Genomic DNA, 21,598 nt, shown 5'->3' on the forward strand with positions numbered 1-21,598 from the left:
AATAGCATAAGGTAGTTTAGAAATGGGTAAGGAAAGATAGATTAGGACAGGGTAGGATAGGAATGGGTAAGGTAGAATAGCATTAGGTAGGATAGCAATGGCTAAGGTAAGATACAATAGGATAAGGTAGGATAGGAAAGGGTAAGGCAGAATAGCATAAGGTAGGATAGCAGTGGCTAAGTTAAGATAGAATAGGATAAGGTAGGAATGGAACGGCTAAGATAGAATAGCATAAGGAATGATTGGAATGGGTTAGATAATATAGAAAAGCATAAGATAGGATAGGAATGGCTAAGATAAGATATAATAGGATAAGGTAGGATAGGACTGGCTAAGGTAAGATAGAATAGCATTAGGTAGTATAGGAATGGGTGAGGTAAGATACAATAGGATAAGGTTAGATATAATTGGATTAGGTAAGATAGGAATGGCTACGACAAGATAGAATAGCAAGGGGCAGGATAGAAATGGATACGGTTGGATTGGAATGGGTAAGGTAAGATAGAATTGGATAAGGTAAGATAGGAATGGGTGAGGTAAGATAGAATTGGATAAGGTAGGATAGTTTCGCCTATGGCTTACTCACTGGGGTCTTTGGGTAGGGATGCTGTAAAGCGCTTTGAGACGATGAAATGTTGTGATAATGCGCTAAACAAAAATAAATTTCTTATTTGTTGTTGTTGAATGGCTAAGGAATGATACAATAGCATAAGGTAGCTTAGATATGGCTAAGGAAAGATAGATTAGGACAGGGTAGGATAGGAATGGGTAAGGTAAGATATAATTGGATAAATTAGGATACGAATGGGTAAAGCAGAATAGCATAAGGTAGGATAGCAGTGGCTAAGTTAAGATAGAATAGGATAAGGTAGGATAGGAATGTCTAAGGTAAGATAGAATAGGATGAGGTAGGATAGGAACGGCTAAGATAGAATAGCATAAGGAATGATAGGAATGGGTTAGATAATATAGAAAAGCATAAGGTAGGATAGGAATGGCTAAGATAAGATACAACAGGATAAGGTAGGATAGGAATGGCTAAGTTAAGAGAATAGGATAAGGTATGATAGGAATGGGTAAGGTAGAATAGCAGAAGGTAGGATTGGAATGGCTAAGATACGATAGAATAGGATAAGGTAGGATAGGAATGGCTCAGGAAAGATGGAATAGGATAAGGTAGGATAGGAATGGGTAAGGTAAGATAGAATTGGAAAAGGTAGGATAGTGTCGCCTACGGCTTACTCACTGGGGTCTTTGGGTAGGGATGCTGTAAAGCGCTTTGAGACGATGTAATGTTGTGATAATGCGCTAAAAAAAAAAAATTCTTATTTGTTGTTGTTGAATGGCTAAGGTATGATACAATAGCATAAGGTAGTTTAGAAATGGCTAAGGAAAGATAGATTAGGACAGGGTAGGATAGGAATGGGTAAGGTAGAATAGCATTAGGTAGGATAGCAATGGCTAAGGTAAGATACAATAGGATAAGGTTGGATAGGAATGGGTAAGTTTAGAGAATAGGATAAGGTTGGATAGGAATGGGTAAGGCAGAATAGCATAAGGTAGGATAGCAGTGGCTAAGTTAAGATAGAATAGGATAAGGTAGGATAGGAATATCTAAGATAAGATAGAATAGGATGAGGTAGGATAGGAATGGCTCAGGTAAGATAGAATAGGATAAGATAGGATAGGAATGGGTAAGGTAAGATAGAATAGGATAAGGTAGGATAGGAATGGGTGAGGTAAGATAGATTTGGATAAGGTAGGATAGGAATGGGTGAGGTAAGATAGATTTGGATAAGGTAGGATAGTGTCGCCTATGGCTTACTCACTGGGGTCTTTGGGTAGGGATGCTGTAAAGCGCTTTGAGACGATGTAATGTCGTGATAATGCGCTAAACAAAAATAAATATCTTATTTGTTGTTGTTCAATGGCTAAGGTATGATACAATAGCATAAGGTAGTTTAGAAATGGGTAAGGAAAGATAGATTAGGACAGGGTAGGATAGGAATGGGTAAGGTAGAATAGCATTAGGTAGGATAGCAATGCCAAAGGTAAGATACAATAGGATAAGGTTGGATAGGAATGGGTAAGGCAGAATAGCATAAGGTAGGATAGCAGTGGCTAAGTTAAGGTATAATACGATAAGGTAGGATAGAAATGTCTAAGATAAGATAAAATAGGATGAGGTAGGATAGGAACGGCTAAGATTGAATAGCATAAGGAATGATAGGAATGGGTTAGAAAATATATAAAAGCATAAGGTAGGATAGGAATGGCTAAGGTAAGATGGAATAGCATTAGGTAGGATAGGAATGGGTAAGGTAAGATAGAATAGGATATGGTAGGATAGGAATGCGCAAGATAGAATTGAATAAGGTAAGTTAGGAATGGCTAAGGTAAGATAGAATAGCATTAGGTAGGATAGTAATGGGTGAGGTAAGATATAATTGGATAAGATAAGATAGGAAAGGCTAAGATAAGATAGAATAGCAAGAGGTAGGATAGTAATGGATAAGGTGAGATAGAATAGGATAAGGTAGGATAGGAATGGCTAAGGTAAGATAGAATAGCATTAGGTAGGATAGGAATGGGTGAGGTCAGATGGAATAAAATAAGGTAAGATATAATTGGATTAGGTAAGATAGGAATGGCTACGATAAGATAGGATAGCAAGGGGTAGGATAGTAATGGATAAGGTAGGATAGGAATGGCTAAGATAAGATAGAATAGCAAGAGGTAGGATAGTAATGGCTAAGGTAAGATAGAATAGGATAAGGTAGGATAGGAATGGCTAAGGTAAGATGGAATAGCATTAGGTAGGATAGGAATGGGCAAGGTAAGATAGAATAGGATAGGGTAGGATAGGAATGCGCAAGATAGAATTGAATAAGGTAAGTTAGGAATGGCTAAGGTAAGATAGAATAGGATAAGGTAGGATAGGAATGGCTCAGGTAAGATAGAATAGGATATGGTAGGATAGGAATGGGTAAGGTAAGATAGAATAGGATAAGGTAGGATAGGAATGGGTGAGGTAAGATAGGATTGGATAAGGTATGATAGTGTCGCCTATGGCTTACTCACTGGGGTCTTTGGGTAGGGATGCTGTAAAGCGCTTTGAGACGATGTAACGTTGTGATAATGCGCTAAACAAAAATAAATTTCTTATTTGTTGTTCTTGAATGGCTAAGGTATGATACAATAGCATAAGGTAGTTTAGAATTGGCTAAGGAAAGATAGTTTAGGACAGGGTAGGATAGGAATGGGTAAGGTAGAATAGCATTAGGTAGGATAGCAATGGCTAAGGTAAGATACAATAGGATAAGGTAGGATAGGAATGGCTCAGGTAAGATAGAATAGGAAAAGGTAGGATAGGAATGGGTAAGGTAAGATAGAATAGGATGAGGTAGGATAGGAACGGCTAAGATAGAATAGCATAAGGAATGATAGGAATGGGTTAGATAATATAGAAAAGCATAAGGTAGGATAGGAATGGCTAAGATAAGATACAACAGGATAAGGTAGGATAGGAATGGCTAAGTTAAGAGAATAGGATAAGGTATGATAGGAATGGGTAAGGTAGAATAGCAGAAGGTAGGATTGGAATGGCTAAGATACGATAGAATAGGATAAGGTAGGATAGGAATGGCTCAGGAAAGATGGAATAGGATAAGGTAGGATAGGAATGGGTAAGGTAAGATAGAATTGGAAAAGGTAGGATAGTGTCGCCTACGGCTTACTCACTGGGGTCTTTGGGTAGGGATGCTGTAAAGCGCTTTGAGACGATGTAATGTTGTGATAATGCGCTAAAAAAAAAAAATTCTTATTTGTTGTTGTTGAATGGCTAAGGTATGATACAATAGCATAAGGTAGTTTAGAAATGGCTAAGGAAAGATAGATTAGGACAGGGTAGGATAGGAATGGGTAAGGTAGAATAGCATTAGGTAGGATAGCAATGGCTAAGGTAAGATACAATAGGATAAGGTTGGATAGGAATGGGTAAGTTTAGAGAATAGGATAAGGTTGGATAGGAATGGGTAAGGCAGAATAGCATAAGGTAGGATAGCAGTGGCTAAGTTAAGATAGAATAGGATAAGGTAGGATAGGAATATCTAAGATAAGATAGAATAGGATGAGGTAGGATAGGAATGGCTCAGGTAAGATAGAATAGGATAAGATAGGATAGGAATGGGTAAGGTAAGATAGAATAGGATAAGGTAGGATAGGAATGGGTGAGGTAAGATAGATTTGGATAAGGTAGGATAGGAATGGGTGAGGTAAGATAGATTTGGATAAGGTAGGATAGTGTCGCCTATGGCTTACTCACTGGGGTCTTTGGGTAGGGATGCTGTAAAGCGCTTTGAGACGATGTAATGTCGTGATAATGCGCTAAACAAAAATAAATATCTTATTTGTTGTTGTTCAATGGCTAAGGTATGATACAATAGCATAAGGTAGTTTAGAAATGGGTAAGGAAAGATAGATTAGGACAGGGTAGGATAGGAATGGGTAAGGTAGAATAGCATTAGGTTGGATAGCAATGCCAAAGGTAAGATACAATAGGATAAGGTTGGATAGGAATGGGTAAGGCAGAATAGCATAAGGTAGGATAGCAGTGGCTAAGTTAAGGTATAATACGATAAGGTAGGATAGAAATGTCTAAGATAAGATAAAATAGGATGAGGTAGGATAGGAACGGCTAAGATTGAATAGCATAAGGAATGATAGGAATGGGTTAGAAAATATATAAAAGCATAAGGTAGGATAGGAATGGCTAAGGTAAGATGGAATAGCATTAGGTAGGATAGGAATGGGTAAGGTAAGATAGAATAGGATATGGTAGGATAGGAATGCGCAAGATAGAATTGAATAAGGTAAGTTAGGAATGGCTAAGGTAAGATAGAATAGCATTAGGTAGGATAGTAATGGGTGAGGTAAGATATAATTGGATAAGATAAGATAGGAAAGGCTAAGATAAGATAGAATAGCAAGAGGTAGGATAGTAATGGATAAGGTGAGATAGAATAGGATAAGGTAGGATAGGAATGGCTAAGGTAAGATAGAATAGCATTAGGTAGGATAGGAATGGGTGAGGTCAGATGGAATAAAATAAGGTAAGATATAATTGGATTAGGTAAGATAGGAATGGCTACGATAAGATAGGATAGCAAGGGGTAGGATAGTAATGGATAAGGTAGGATAGGAATGGCTAAGATAAGATAGAATAGCAAGAGGTAGGATAGTAATGGCTAAGGTAAGATAGAATAGGATAAGGTAGGATAGGAATGGCTAAGGTAAGATGGAATAGCATTAGGTAGGATAGGAATGGGCAAGGTAAGATAGAATAGGATAGGGTAGGATAGGAATGCGCAAGATAGAATTGAATAAGGTAAGTTAGGAATGGCTAAGGTAAGATAGAATAGGATAAGGTAGGATAGGAATGGCTCAGGTAAGATAGAATAGGATATGGTAGGATAGGAATGGGTAAGGTAAGATAGAATAGGATAAGGTAGGATAGGAATGGGTGAGGTAAGATAGGATTGGATAAGGTATGATAGTGTCGCCTATGGCTTACTCACTGGGGTCTTTGGGTAGGGATGCTGTAAAGCGCTTTGAGACGATGTAACGTTGTGATAATGCGCTAAACAAAAATAAATTTCTTATTTGTTGTTCTTGAATGGCTAAGGTATGATACAATAGCATAAGGTAGTTTAGAATTGGCTAAGGAAAGATAGTTTAGGACAGGGTAGGATAGGAATGGGTAAGGTAGAATAGCATTAGGTAGGATAGCAATGGCTAAGGTAAGATACAATAGGATAAGGTAGGATAGGAATGGCTCAGGTAAGATAGAATAGGAAAAGGTAGGATAGGAATGGGTAAGGTAAGATAGAATTGGATAAGGTAGGATAGTGTCGCCTATGGCTTACTCACTGGGGTCTTTGGGTAGGGATGCTGTAAAGCGCTTTGAGACGATGTAATGTTGTGATAATGCGCTAAACAAAAATACATTTCTTATTTGTTCTTGTTGAATGGCTAAGGTATGATACAATAGCATAAGGTAGTTTAGAAATGGCTAAGGAAAGATAGATTAGGACAGGGTAGGATAGGAATGGGTAAGGTAGAATACAGTAGCATTAGGTAGGATAGCAATGCCTAAGGTTAGATACAATAGGATAAGGTTGGATAGGAATGGGTAAGGCAGAATAGCATAAGGTAGGGTAGCAGTGGCTAAGTTAAGATAGAATAGGATAAGGTAGGATAGGAATGTCTAAGGTAAGATAGAATAGGATGAGGTAGGATAGGAACGGCTAAGATAGAATAGCATAAGGAATGATAGGAATGGGTTAGATAATATAGAAAAGCATAATGTAGGATAGGAATGGCTAAGATAAGATACAATAGGATAAGGTAGGATAGGAATGGCTAAGTTAAGAGAATAGGATAAGGTATGATAGGAATGGGTAAGGTAGAATAGCAGAAGGTAGGATTGGAATGGCTAAGATACGATAGAATAGGATAAGGTAGGATAGGAATGGCTCAGGTAAGATGGAATAGGAAAAGGTAGGATAGGAATGGGTAAGGTAAGATAGAATTGGATAAGGTAGGATAGTGTCGCCTATGGCTTACTCACTGGGGTCTTTGGGTAGGGATGCTGTAAAGCGCTTTGAGACGATGTAATGTTGTGATAATGCGCTAAACAAAAATACATTTCTTATTTGTTCTTGTTGAATGGCTAAGGTATGATACAATAGCATAAGGTAGTTTAGAAATGGCTAAGGAAAGATAGATTAGGACAGGGTAGGATAGGAATGGGTAAGGTAGAATACAGTAGCATTAGGTAGGATAGCAATGCCTAAGGTTAGATACAATAGGATAAGGTTGGATAGGAATGGGTAAGGCAGAATAGCATAAGGTAGGGTTGCAGTGGCTAAGTTAAGATAGAATAGGATAAGGTAGGATTGGAACGGTTAAGATAAAATAGCATAAGGAATGATAGGAATGGGTTAGGTAATATAGAAAAGCATAACGTAGGATAGGAATGGCTAAGATAAGATATAATAGGATCAGGTAGGATAGGAATGGCTAAGGTAAGATAGAATAGCATTAGGTAGGATAGGAATGGGTGAGGTAAGATAGGATACGATAAGGTAAGATATAATTGGATTAGGTAAGATAGGAATGACTACGATAAGATAGAATTGCAAGGGGTAGGATAGTAATGGATAAGGTAGGTTAGGAATGGGTAAGGTAATATAGAATTGGATAAGGTAAGATAGGAATGGCTAAGATAAGATAGAATAGCAAGAGGTAGGATAGTAATGGCTAAGGTAAGATAGAATAGGATAAGGTAGGATAGGAATGGGTATGGTAAGATAGAATTGGATAAGGTAGGATAGTGTCGCTTATGGCTTACTCACTGGGGTCTTTGGGTAGGGATACTGTACAGCGCTTTGAGACGATGTAATGTTGTGATATTGCGCTAAACAAAAATAAATTTCTTATTTGTTGTTGTTGAATGGCTAAGGTATGATACAATCGGATAAGGTTGGATAGTAATGAGTAAGGCAGAATAGTATTAGGTAGGATAGCAATGGCTAAGGTAAGATACAATAGGATAAGGTAGGATAGTGTCGCCTATGGCTTACTCACTGGGGTCTTTGGGTAGGGATGCTGTAAAGCGCTTTGAGACGATGTAATGTTGTGATAATGCGCTAAACAAAAATACATTTCTTATTTGTTCTTGTTGAATGGCTAAGGTATGATACAATAGCATAAGGTAGTTTAGACATGGCTAAGGAAAGATAGATTAGGACAGGGTAGGATAGGAATGCGTAAGGTAAGATACAATTGGATAAATTAGGATAGGAATGGGTAAGGCAGAATAGCATAAGGTAGGATAGCAGTGGCTAAGTTAAGATAGAATAGGATAAGGTAGGATAGGAATGTCTAAGGTAAGATAGAATAGGATGAGGTAGGATAGGAGCGGCTAAGATAGAATAGCATAAGGAATGATAGGAATGGGTTAGATAATATAGAAAAGCATAAGGTAGGATAGGAATGGCTAAGATAAGATACAATAGGATAAGGTAGGATAGGAATGGCTAAGTTAAGAGAATAGGATAAGGTATGATAGGAATGGGTAAGGTAGAATAGCAGAAGGTAGGATAGGAATGGCTAAGATACGATAGAATAGGAAAAAGTAGGATAGGAATGGCTCAGGTAAGATGGAATAGGATAAGGTAGGATAGGAATGGGTGAGGTAAGATAGAATTGGATAAGGTAAGATAGGAATGGCTAAGGTAAGATACAATAGGATAAAGTAGGATAGGAATGTCTAAGATAAGATAGAATAGGATGAGGTAGGATAGTAATGGCTAAGGTAAGATAGAATAGGATGAGGTAGGATAGGAATGGGTAAGGTAAGATAGAATTGGATAAGGTGGAATAGTGTCGCCTATGGCTTACTCACTGGGGTCTTTGGGTAGGGATGCTGTAAAGCGCTTTGAGACGATGTAATGTTGTGATAATGCGCTAAACAAAAATACATTTCTTATTTGTTGTTGTTGAATGGCTAAGGAATGATACAATTGCATAAGGTAGTTTAGATATGGCTAAGGAAAGATAGATTAGGACAGGGTAGGATAGGAATGGGTAAGGTAAGATGGAATAGGATAAGGTAAGATATAATTGGATTAGGTAAGATAGGAATGGCTACGATAAGATAGAATAGCAAGGGGTAGGATAGTAATGGTAAGATAGAATAGGATAAGGTAGGATAGGAATGGGTAAGGTAAGATAGAATAGCAGTAGGTAGGATAGAAATGGCTAAGATAAGATAGAATAGGATAAGGTGTGATTGGAATGGCTAAGATAAGATAAAACAGAATACGGTAAGATCGGAACGGCTAAGATAAGATAGAATAGGATGAGGTAAGAATGGAACGGCTACGATTTAATAGAATAGATGAAGTATGTTTGGAACAGCTAACATAATATAAGATAGAATAGGATAAGGTTGGATGGGAATGGCTAAGATACATTGTAAACAATAAATAAATAAAATCCGTCAAAAAATGGAAAATGTACTGGTAGAAAATTACTGGCACATTTTCCATTAACAGATTCTTTCTTCAAGTATCTAATGGAAAATATTGTAAAATCACAACTTTCCAAAGTTTGTTGTTCCAAGTAATATTTGTTAAATAATAGTTTATTTTCATTTTTAATTCTTCATTCTGCCAATGTAGATTTGTTTCTTTAATAATTTATGTTGTTCACAAAACTACACAAAGTATTTAGAAAATATAGTATTTCACTACATTCATTATTTTTCATGACTCAAGGGCCCATCAACATACTGTTATATTCCTTGGAACAACAAACTGTGGAAAATTGTGAATTTTCTGCCAGTACATTTTTCGTTTTTTGATGGATTTTTTTTTTTACAGTGTATGTCCTGCTACAACTGTCACCATGACCATTTCAGATTTGCCTCCTAATCACTAATCTGTGAATTCTTTACCACTTTAGCTAATGTATAGTGAGTGTAACTGCTGCAGAATGACTGTGTTGATCAGCAAGGTGGGTGCTGCACATTGGTGGTAGCTGAAGTGGCTCCTGCACTGCATTATGACTGTTGGGTACACCTTGTATTTTGCAGTACATTCTATGTTCTGTATTTTGCTGACCCATTCTTATTTCTCTTTGCTAAGCTGCATTCTGTGGTTCTACGATCCAGGTCTGCAGAGGCCCTGCTGAGACCTACTGGACTCCATACCGCTGCATAAAATGGCTATAACTACCTGGACCTGGACATTGCAGAGACACAGTGGACTTTCTATTTGATGTCAGACAGAATGGCAGAAGAGCGTTCACTAACAGGAACCTAAAACACACAAACACTTGGGAACACTTCAAATGCGTGATCTGACTCTGCAAGGGGAGAACATGTTCATGCTTTTCACAATGTTTTATTCCTAGTTATAGCTAAGGTTTTTTTTTCTAGCCATTGTTACTCTAAGGTTGCCCATTAATGGTTTGGAATTGGTAATATGTAAAACTGCTTTGTTAGCATGTCTGCCTTACAATTCCTTTACTGTAAACTGAGGCCTGCTGGAGCTCGATTCTGCTTCATGGCACTTGTGTTTACTCTTTATTTTGCAGTATATTATGTGTGTGACTAACCCCTTTCTCTACATCTCCATTCCTCCTGTCGAGCTCCATACACAACTAGTGGGGAAAAGGGGCGCTGTCGTCTCTGGATGTCCACATCTGCATTCACACTGACGCTGGATTATCTCTGGATTCCCACTTAAGAAATGTCTGTGCTACCTTCCAATTCACCTTCGTAGGTAAGTTGTTATATCGAGGTCCGTAGGACCTCCGTCTTTTAACATTATACTTGTATAAACCCTTCACTCTTCAGAGCATCATACATGTGACTAATCCACTCTGCCGAGCTGCATGTACACTTCATGGAGCCAGCGAAGGACCTAGATGTTCTGCCTAAGATGCCTGTGGCTACAGGATCCAGCACTATGGAGACCCTGTGCCGCCAGATTCCTGTGGGACCCTCCTCCTACTGGACTCCATAATGGACATGACAGAATGCCGCTGTTCGCCTGTACTTGGACCAACACCTCATAGAGACCCAATGGCTCACCATTGGAAAAATCTGACTTTATGATAGGTGGACCCTGCGGAGGCCTTTTTGCAGGATCCATTAGAGACTCTCTAAACCTTATCTAGACACACGCTTTTGGATTGTTTAAACTGCATGAACTCTTCCGGTGTCGCCCAGAGGAGGATGGGGCCCCCTTCTGAGTCTTGGATCCTCTCAAGGTTTCTTCCTATTTTCAGCTTGGGGAGTTTTTCCTTGACACTGTCGCCTTGGGCTTGTTCTTTAGGGGCTTGGAGCCAGTAACATGTAAAGCTGCTTTGTGACAACATCCGTTGTAAAAAGTACTATATAAATAAAATTGGACTGAATTGAATATTTGTGATTGCTTTTTTATTATTCCCACTTTGTCATGCTACTTTTACAGTTTAAGCTGTACAAACACCATTCAGAGTTTAAAATGTGAAGCTAGATATCAGCTGTGTAATAGTCTGTACTACCTATTAGTTAATACATGCAGTTCAAGTGCTGTGTGGAGCAGCATTATGTTTCTGACCTGTCTGCCATAATTGGGGACTGACACTGTTGGAACTAAGCCTCATCCATTTTTGTCACTGTTGTGAAAAATGAAATTCAATAATTTTGTGACAATATAATACTATTGTCTTTTTTGTTATATAATTTCTTAAAGACAAAATTCTGCCCTTTAAAATGATATATTCATCCTGGGGACTCATTTTTACATGACACTTATGAACTTGAATGTAAAATGGAATGGCATATGGAAATCCATCTCCAGGGCTTGTGTTGCATTGTCTTAAAGGGCAGAAATTGTCCTTTACAAAAATATATAAAATTGAAGAATAATTTCTACATATTATTGAATAAAACCATTAACCTGGAATAATAAAGAACATCTGCTGTGCAATCTCTGTATAAAAGTCCATGGAAGTTATGATCATGTATTGTCCGAGAGGGCAGAATATATATGTATATATATACACACAGTACTGTGCAAAAGTCTTTGGCAGTCCAAAGAAATGTTTAAACCTGTTTATCTGGGTAGCAAATGTACTTTGTGTCACACCGGGTAGATAAGGGAGACACGGATCCAGAAGTACGGGGAAACAGAGCTTTAATCAGGCTAACAAGTCCAGAGACGGCGAGCGGAAATCGTGGTCGTAAAACAGGAGCAGGGGTCGAAAGCCGGGGAGTCAGTCCAACAGGCACACACAGGACGGGGGAACAGGCGGGCTGGACAACAGGGGAAGCCGGGCTCAGCAGGACAGGCGGGTCAAGGACGGGAGCTGAACTGAGGAGGCAAGGAATGAGAGGTAAGGATTGTACAACAGGCAGACAGGCAAGGGACGGGATTAAAGGGAGACAGGACAGAATAACGCTCAGTAAGGCTGTACATAGCGCAATACTTCGCGGTTTGTTTGTGTGAGGTACTCTCCTTATATTGAGGAGGTAATCAGTCCCTGATGCCCCGCACCTGTCTGATCCGCCCCTGTGGGCGTGACAGATGTGGGCGTGACAGACGTGGGCGTGACACTTTGGCTTAGAACAAAAATTTTACATTAGAACATATGCAAATTAAGAGTAACAATAAAAACTAGTAACAATTTCTTCTGTTTTCTAAAAAGTTACTGATATCTAGTTGGATGGCTAGACGAACACGGCTTCATTTCCCAAACCTCTCCTCAGTGGCACCTCAACTGTTCCATGATTTTGTTAAATTTCAACACCAGCTCAATTAAATAATTAAATAAATTGGTTGAAAAAGTCAGTTACAGATTGACTTGCTGTATGAGGCGTGCTAGTGGCCAAGTCAAAAAATACATGGCTGCACTGGACGGTCGCTGCAAATACTCCTCCTGAGACCCAAGGGAAAAAGTGTCCTTCAATTATTGGTTATTTGTCATTGGAGGAAATAAGACATCTTACAATTTAGATTTTTTCAATTTTATTTTTAATTTCACAGCATGTCCTCTTTAGTGTACAACAGTAATAAATATGTTTCCTTACATCAGTGAAAAGATAGACGCAAAAACAACATGTCCACTACAATGGACATAAATGAATGGGTGGGGTCTCAGGAGGATATATATATATATACACTCACCTAAAGGATTATTAGGAACACCTGTTCAATTTCTCATTAATGCAATTATCTAATCAACCAATCACATGGCAGTTGCTTCAATGCATTTAGGGGTGTGGTCCTGGTCAAGACAATCTCCTGAACTCCAAACTGAATGTCAGAATGGGAAAGAAAGGTGATTTAAGCAATTTTGAGCGTGGCATGGTTGTTGGTGCCAGACAGGCCGGTCTGAGTATTTCACAATCTGCTCAGTTACTGGGATTTTCACACACAACCATTTCTAGGGTTTACAAAGAATGGTGTACAAAGGGAAAAACATCCAGTATGCGGCAGTCCTGTGGGCGAAAATGCCTTGTTGATGCTAGAGGTCAAAGGAGAATGGGCCGACTGATTCAAGCTGATAGAAGAGCAACTTTGACTGAAATAACCACTCGTTACAACAGAGGTATGCAGCAAAGCATTTGTGAAGCCACAACACGCACAACCTTGAGGCGGATGGGCTACAACAGCAGAAGACCCCACCGGGTACCACTTATCTCCACTACAAATAGGAAAAAGAGGCTACAATTCAAAATACAAATTCAATGCAAAAAGCTCACCAAAATTGGACAGTTGAAGACTGGAACATGGATCCATCATGCCTTGTTACCACTGTGCAGGCTGGTGGTGGTGGTGTAATGGTGTGGGGGATGTTTTCTTGGCACACTTTAGGCCCCTTAGTGCCAATTGGGCATCGTTTAAATGCCACGGCCTACCTGAGCATTGTTTCTGACCATGTCCATCCCTTTATGACCACCATGTACCCATCCTCTGATGGCTACTTCCAGCAGGATAATGCACCATGTCACAAAGCTCGAATCATTTCAAATTGGTTTCTTGAACATGACAATGAGTTCACTGTACTAAAATGGCCCCCACAGTCACCAGATCTCAACCCAATAGAGCATCTTTGGGATGTGGTGGAACGGGAGCTTCGTGCCCTGGATGTGCATCCCACAAATCTCCATCAACTGCAAGATGCTATCCTATCAATATGGGCCAACATTTCTAAAGAATGCTTTCAGCACCTTGTTGAATCAATGCCACGTAGAATTAAGGCAGTTCTGAAGGCGAAAGGGGGTGAAACACCATATTAGTATGGTGTTCCTAATAATCCTTTAGCTGAGTGTATATATGACTGTCTGAGGAAAAATTTTTAATTTCAGAAAATATATATTCAATTTCAGAAAATACACACAGCAAATGTGCCAGTGTTAATTTAACACTGCATTGTGTTTATATGGGTCCACACCATCCAGTGTTACCTTTAACATTTTACAGTGTGCAGTGAGTGTTGTTTTTATAGTGTTAATATTTATTAACTCTTATAGTGTTCAATTTACAACCTAGAGTGTCAAGACAATGTGTCTCCATCTCTTCCAAATTGCAAGCCCATATGGGTGGCACACAAGTACAAAATGGGTGGTCCATATCTGCCCCATTTTAATGTACTCTCATTTGAACTCTTTTAGGCATTCAGCTGCTGCTACTAGCCCACCATAATAAGAAAGACTTAGACCAGCATAGCCTTTTCTCTTTTTATGCAAGTTTTGTCCAGTTTAGCTTCTGATAACCAAAAAACTGTGTTCATGTAGGTCGAGGAACATTGAAAAACTGTCATTATAAATGTAAACAATAATCTCAATCAGGGTAAAAAAAGAACCAGTCAAGCTCACCTGAGAACTGCTTGTAGTATAAAAGTGAGTGAAATGTATAGCACCAGTCACCAAACACAGATTATGAAGCTAGACTTTGTTAGACTGCATAACTTAATTATTTAGCAGGGCTGAGAAAAGGTGAGAGCTATCTTAATGGTTGAAGGAGTGTATTTCCACTAAAGCAGGTAGAATGGGTGGTGACCTTATTGCTTTTAGACCACAGCTTGGGATAGAAGAACAAATAAAATCACTTTGCTCATTTAATATTCAGATTTTCATTAAGCCTCATTTTTAGAAAACCGCCACGATCGAGGGTGGTATGGCACTGATATTAGTCTTTACCACATTTTATTATTAGTTGTTCTGGATAGCCTGTGCTGATGCATGCTAATTGGTCTGAGTAGTGAAGTTCTTGTATTCTGAAGGAATTTCAATTGTAGAGGTATATATGGTCTGGATGTTTTTCCTAAAGAGGAGAAACAGAACAATTGGTTTTCCATAGCGATACCTTCTCCAGTTACACCATCTCACACAAGCACACAAAAACCATCTCTGTGGTTTTTGTTCTCTTGCCCTATTCATTGCCATCTTGGTGTATTTAAAAAAAAAAACCCGTTAAGTCAAAAACAGTACTGTGTCATGCTATGCAAATATACATCCAGCACCATTGGTCTACAGGGGAGTGGACAGTACCAGGAGCTGTACAGAAAAGGGTATCACAACTGTCCTAACACCTTTCCACATATATTAATCATCCAAGGGCAGGACTGGCAATCAAATACACCCCCACACCATTAACATATATGCCACTCAGGAGATGTGTCCTATACATCTCCAACAATTTCTCTCTGACTTGACGCCAACATGCTATAAAACCACATATCGGGGGGGGGGGATATCAGGACCACAGCTCTCTAAGCTTCAAGATTAGTCAGAACTGAGCCAGCAAAGCTTCAACATAAAACAAGAAAAAGCTGTAAGGTCCTTTTTGGTGATCATAACATGGTTAAATTTGAGGTTAATTCTAGTGTCTGAAGAGCAAAGTCCAAAACAAAAATATACAATGTTAGGAAGGCTAACTTTAATGGTATGAGACTGAAACCAGAAACTGTAACCTGAATGGAGTTAAATAGCAATTCTGTTGAATAGGCATGGGAATTGTTTTAAAAGCACATTGTTGCAAGTGCAAGAGGACTTAAAATACACCCCCACACCATTAACATAACATTAACCTGTTTCTAGCTAAACTGAATCTAGGACACTGCAGCCAAGGTGGTTTACTACGGAAATTAAGAATAAAGTCAGGAGGAAAAGGTCTCTGTTCCACAAATGGAAATTAACTAAGGATTTCAAAATAAAGCAGGAGTATCTAAGTCTACAGGTTGAGTTAAAAAATAACAGACTCGCTAAGAGAAATGTAGAAAGGAAGACTGCATTGGAGGCTAAGGATGACATTAAAAGTTTCTTCAAATATTTGAAGTCCAAAAGAGCTCTAAAAGCTGAAATCACTAATCTGCAGGAGAGTTGTTTTACACAGGTATTCACTGTAGAATCCTTATCTACAGCTGTGGTACCTAGAAACTGGAAAAGTAATTACCTGGGTTCAAATAACATTCTGAGGGATTTAAAGTTTATCGACATATCAAACATGGCTGACAACAGCCAGTCAAATTTGGCAGGCAATAATTACCCTTATACATGACAGAGAATCATGAAATTTGGTTGTATGGTGCAAAGAGACACTGGTCAGCCTAATGGTGGCGCTATAGTGCTTGACATTTTGCTCCATATTTTCTGAACTGTGAGTCATAGAAAGCCAATTCTTTATTTTCCATATTCCTTGGCCTCAGACAGTGATATATGCTAATAAGATAATCTAGCTCAGCCCCTTATATCTTTAACTTATTAGCAAAATGTGCAAAACATACTTTTTTGAACCTGTCCTATAGACCATTTATCCAATCCAAATAAAGTTTGGCGTACAATAATGGTGCAGCATTCCTTCTGCTACTCAGGCCAGAAAAGAGACACCATTTGGCTATAGGTGGTGCTATAGCATCCATGATCCATAGGTCCTTATAGGAGTGTTGCAATTTATCGTACAGTTGCCTCATTCCGCCTCCTGTCGCCATCTTGGTGCACTTGTTAGTTGTAATATGAAGTACTCTGCATATGTGAATCAGCTACTGCCAGATGCAAGCAAAAAGATATTTTAAAAATCTGATATTATTGTACGTGAACACATTGAAAGTGAAACACTTTGATGACTGTGAGCTGTCTGCTATTATGAGGATATCATGAATTAACTTATTCTTCAGAGTTTGTTAGTGAATGAAGCAAATGAAGGTGACTAAAAGCCTGAAGTCTTGTAATTGTGTTATGATTTCTATAATTTCCGGCTTGATACAAGAACTTATGAGTAAAATGTGTGGAATAAATATTTTGTTGCATTCTCAAGTAAGTACAAATATAAATCACTTGCTTGTTATTCATCTTAATTTTGTTACATTGTGGTAACGTTAAGCCATTAGTTTGTTTTGTGCTGTAATGTTAACATTTGTCGCTATTACAACAAATCTGATTTGATCACACATATAGGTGAATGTGTTGTACAGGTAAACTGCAGATCAATTTATTTGCTGTTGTGTTGTTAAGATTATTCACTCGGTCAACTATTCCCAGAGAGTACCTGGTCCCTTACCAAGAAAGATTGAGAAGTTCACACACTTATGTATATTAGGGATGCTCATTTCGATTAATTTTCCCAACCGACAACCGCCGTTCGTTAACCGAACATTAACCGTTAACTGATTAGATTAGAATATTAAATTCCTCTGGGGTCGGCGGTCCCGCCGGCGGGATCTGACAGAAATTTCGCCAAACCATTTAAATAACTCTGCGAGGTTTTATCATATACACATTTAAAAAACACCCTCAGAAACCTTGGACGGTCTACTTTTCAAATATATATATAGGTAGAAACTAAATATATTTTTATAGCTTCGTGATACGAATAGAAAGAACAAGAGTGACTGACTTAAGCGTCTGCGTCTCGAAGCAGCTCTGATCGCCTTCCCACTTGCAAATTGCGCTATTCGCATGATAACAACATGATAATCCGACAGTTAGTATTGGATAAAGAAATATGTGAATACGCCCATTGTAACCGAAATAAAACAAGAGCACATGTCTGGGTAGTGTTTACACCGATCGGCTACAATATAGCACACGGATACGTCTCTGCCGCTGAAGCTTTGCGCCAATGTTTCCATTTTCAGCAGCAAAGCTCGTACCTGTGTTCATGGCTCAGTGGGCTAAGCCTGTGTGCCTGTAATCACAGTCGCCGATTCAAACCCAGTGTATTTAGAACGTGAAAAGCAATCTTCAGCTGAGATGCCACAAAACTTCATACTACTACTAATAATTTAAATATATATAAAAACATTTTAAACCGTTTAACTGATAGTAATATTCGGTCAGAATTAATTATTTCGGTTAACGGTTAAACGGTCAAAAGGAGCATCCCTAATGTATATACATCCATCCAGTTTCTGTAACCTTATTCAGGGTCATGGGGTGGGCTGGAGCTTATCCTAGAGCAGGGGTCTCCAAATCCAGTCCTGGAGAGCTACTATCCAGTAGGTTTTCTATCCTACCTGGCTTCTGATGAACCACACCAGTTGTCAGGTAAATACCAGGAACAGGTGTGGCTCATCAGTAGCCAGGTAGGATAGAAAACCTACTGGGTAGTAGCTCTCCAGGACCGGAGTTGGAGACCCCTGGCCTAGAGGCTATGCGCACAAGGCAGGAACAACCCAGGATGGGGCTCCAACCCATCGCAGGGCACACTCACACACCATTCACTCACACATGCACACAGACAATTTGGTAACTCCAATCAGCCTCAGCATGTTTTTGGACTGTAGAGGGAAACCGGAGTACCCAGAGGAAACCGAATGACAACACAGAGAACATACAAACTCCAGAGGTATGAGGCAACAGTGCTAACCACTGCACCTCCGCGCCACCCAGTTTACACACTATACAACGAGCATTTAAATGCAAGTAAAAGCATGAGGAAAGCCTTACCTCCTCCAGAGAAAACAGCGCAGGCCATCTCTCCTGGATCTCTGACACCATAGGCTGCATCTCCACAATTTCCTTACGTCGTAGGGAAAAGGTCAACTCTATGTTCTGCATTCTCTCTGCCATATTCCTTTTATTTTTTTAAATTCTTCAACCAGAGCAAGCCACTCACGTGAACTATCATCATGGTGGTCTGGGTAGTCTGGGACATGGTTGACTACTCCCCATTTGGCCTTTTTGAGAGTGAATGGGCCATTTTCCCCATCTCCTCATCGCCTTTTCCTGTTCACATCTACCTCATTGCAGCCTGCATCACGCAGTTTTGCCCTGAAGTTTCCAATCTTGTACCTGAGACTCGTTAGCCTGGCATCACAGCACGTTATGCTGTCTTTGTCCCTCGGGCATGGATACTTGAGAACCAGAGCAGATGCAACTGAGGCTACTTCATCTTTCTCAGGGTAGCCAGCTCGGAGTTCAAAAATGGCCTGTGCAAGTTTATCCAAAATTTCAGTTTTGACATTTCTTGTTACCTCAAGCGCCTTTTTTGTCTTTTCATAGATCTCATTTCCTTTAAGCAATTTTAGCTCAACATCATATGAGAGCTTTGGGATGGGGAATGGAGAGGGCCATTTAATGTCCTGTCTTAATCTGCTCTTGACAGAATCGCTAGAACTACCCTGAGTCTGGAGAGAGCTGCTAGGCCTAAAATCATCTGAATGAACACTGGCTGTGTCCAAGGAGGAGACTGATCCACTAATGGAATGGTCAGATGGGTTACAAGGGGTTGAAGGGAGGGAAGAGTTCCATATAATATGTAGGACTGCACATCCCTCTGGCAATTCAGACATTGTGGTCAACAGGCATAAAGCATTTCCAAAATCAGAATCTTCAAATTGGAGTGTGAAATCGTTCTCAAGTTGGAGTCTCTCTTTAAGTACCTCAATTAGCTAGTCCACATATTCTGGTATTTCTGCCAGTTGGAGTCGTTTGGCTTCTTTGGGGGAGAGGACTACCCGAAGTAAAGTCTGGAAAGAGAGGCCAAAAAGCAGAAACTAGATTCAGCATCAACTACAATGTTACTGACAATTACAGACCACCTGTAGTGAAACCTGCTGGCAACATACCATTATCAGTTGATTTAGTTGAGGAGGAATGTTGTTGCAGTCACCATAAATTTCCCCTCGACTTTATATGCTTCTAGAGGATGGTAATCCGTGCATCTGGAACCAGGTATATTATTTCCAAAGAGTGGTGTGAACAACTTCATAAGATCTGAAATGTTCAATATACCATGAAGAGAGCCTTTTATACATAAACATCACTTCCTCTATGTCAGTGTTTCTCAACCCAGTCCTCAGCGAACCCCAGACAGTCCACGTTTTTGCTCCCTCCCAGCTCCCAGCACACCTGTTCCAGCTATTCGGTGTTCCTGATTGGCTGGGAGCAAAAATGTGGACTGGCTGGGGTTCGCTGAGGACTGGGTTGAGAAACACTGCTCTATGTGGACAAGAATGAATACAATCGTATGGAATTCTGGTAATCCACTACACTGCCCAGAAGATAAAATCATGCCCTCTGCATACTGTGTACCGTGTAGGTGAATCATTTTAGACAGACACACTGTGAAGATGTAGGTACTTCTCCTCAGTTTGGCACCTGAGTGATGCATACAATTCTGAAACTTTGACCACTTTCACTTTTTCCACATACAGCTTTGCCTTGAAAAGGTTTTGACTGTCCAAATGGTACGCCAACATCTGCTGGTGTTTCGAGGAAAGGGTGAGCAGCACATTTTTCCAATTTTTTGTGTCATTTTTGTGTCAATCTCATCGTCCAAAAGTCCACCAATGGGCCATAACAGCAAATTAGATGTGGATAATGGTCAATAAAGTGATGTTTTGTCGGAACTCTGGGAAGGTACTAGTGAGCAACTTGCGGTGATCCCGATGTTTAGAGGACAAATAGCACAATGCTTCCTCAGAGAGTATGTGTGAAACAACAATCTCAACAATTTCCTTAAGGTCCATTAAAATCTCTCAAGCAGGCTCATGCTCTGGTATCTTGAATCAAATAATAAAAGGAAGCAAGCGTAACAATGTCCAATTTTCATGTCCGTTACCTCCAACACTTCCTTTTTCAAAGCTTGCTTTTGAAATTTTGTGTGGTTTGTTTACTTTGTCTGTATATGTGTAGGGAAATTACTTTATGCAGTCATTTAGTGAATCAAACGTAAATAGACCTTTTGCTATGAGATTTTTCAAACACAAAGACAATTGCAGAGGAACGACCCCCTCAAAAAAATCATGCAGAATTTCAGGTGGATATCCATTCACTGGATGAAAGACCAGAAGATGCTTCCCCAGTACACACTGCCTTTCTACACTATTAATGCTTTGAAGGTTCTCGTTCTGCCTAAGCTCTTTCAATAAAGAGTCGTGTCCATCAACATCCCTCAGTTGGAAATCATGAACATTAGCTGTGGCAATTTGGTCCTTAGTAAACGAAATCGGCAGAACTTCTCAACAGTAAAACTTTCAGAAAACCCTGCTAGTCCATGTGCTCCATGGTTATCAGCACACCTCTTGTTCTATATGTTTTATAGCTTTAATCAATGGCTCAAGAAACTTTTCATAGCCATATTGCTTGACATCAACACTTTTAATGAGGAGTGCTAGTTGAAGTGAAGGGAGACTGGATGAGAACTTGGCTGGTAAATTTAAAACAACCCAATAAACCGCAGTTATCTTGTGAAGCTTTCTTGAGGTGCCTAGAGGATTACACACTTCAAAATCATCAGTATACAATGCCAAACTGATATATTGGTTCTGCTGCCCAAGTGACTTATTGTCCTTGTAATACTTCCCGTCTTGAAAAGACTTACAGAACCCAGGTAAAGAGTCTTGATCAAATACAATTTGGTCCAAAAAATCTGCCCGCCTAAATAAAGTCTCAAGTACCTTATTTACTGATACATAAACAAAAGTGTTTTTACCGGCTGAGTTATAAAGATATTTGGTGGGTTCTAATTACAAAAAAATGTTCACTGAAATATAAATTCCTCCAGGGATCTGTAGATTGAAAAGTTGACTGAGTTTC

At 39.4% G+C, this 21,598-nt stretch overlaps 1 protein-coding gene and 1 long non-coding RNA gene across 2 annotated transcripts in view; one reads left to right on the forward strand and one right to left on the reverse strand.

Annotated features, from left to right (window-relative positions):
* LOC111836347 (uncharacterized) overlaps positions 1–21,598 on the reverse strand; it is a 146,628-nt gene that overhangs the window by 115,472 nt on the left and 9,558 nt on the right. The gene's annotated exons all lie outside the window — the stretch shown is intronic.
* LOC140581283 (uncharacterized) lies at positions 8,084–10,991 on the forward strand. Its single transcript, XR_011984341.1, has 2 exons — positions 8,084–10,349; positions 10,424–10,991. It is a non-coding gene; the product is annotated as an uncharacterized lncRNA (long non-coding RNA).

This window comes from Paramormyrops kingsleyae, chromosome 20, assembly GCF_048594095.1.
Source record: "Paramormyrops kingsleyae isolate MSU_618 chromosome 20, PKINGS_0.4, whole genome shotgun sequence".
Lineage (NCBI taxonomy): Eukaryota > Metazoa > Chordata > Actinopteri > Osteoglossiformes > Mormyridae > Paramormyrops > Paramormyrops kingsleyae.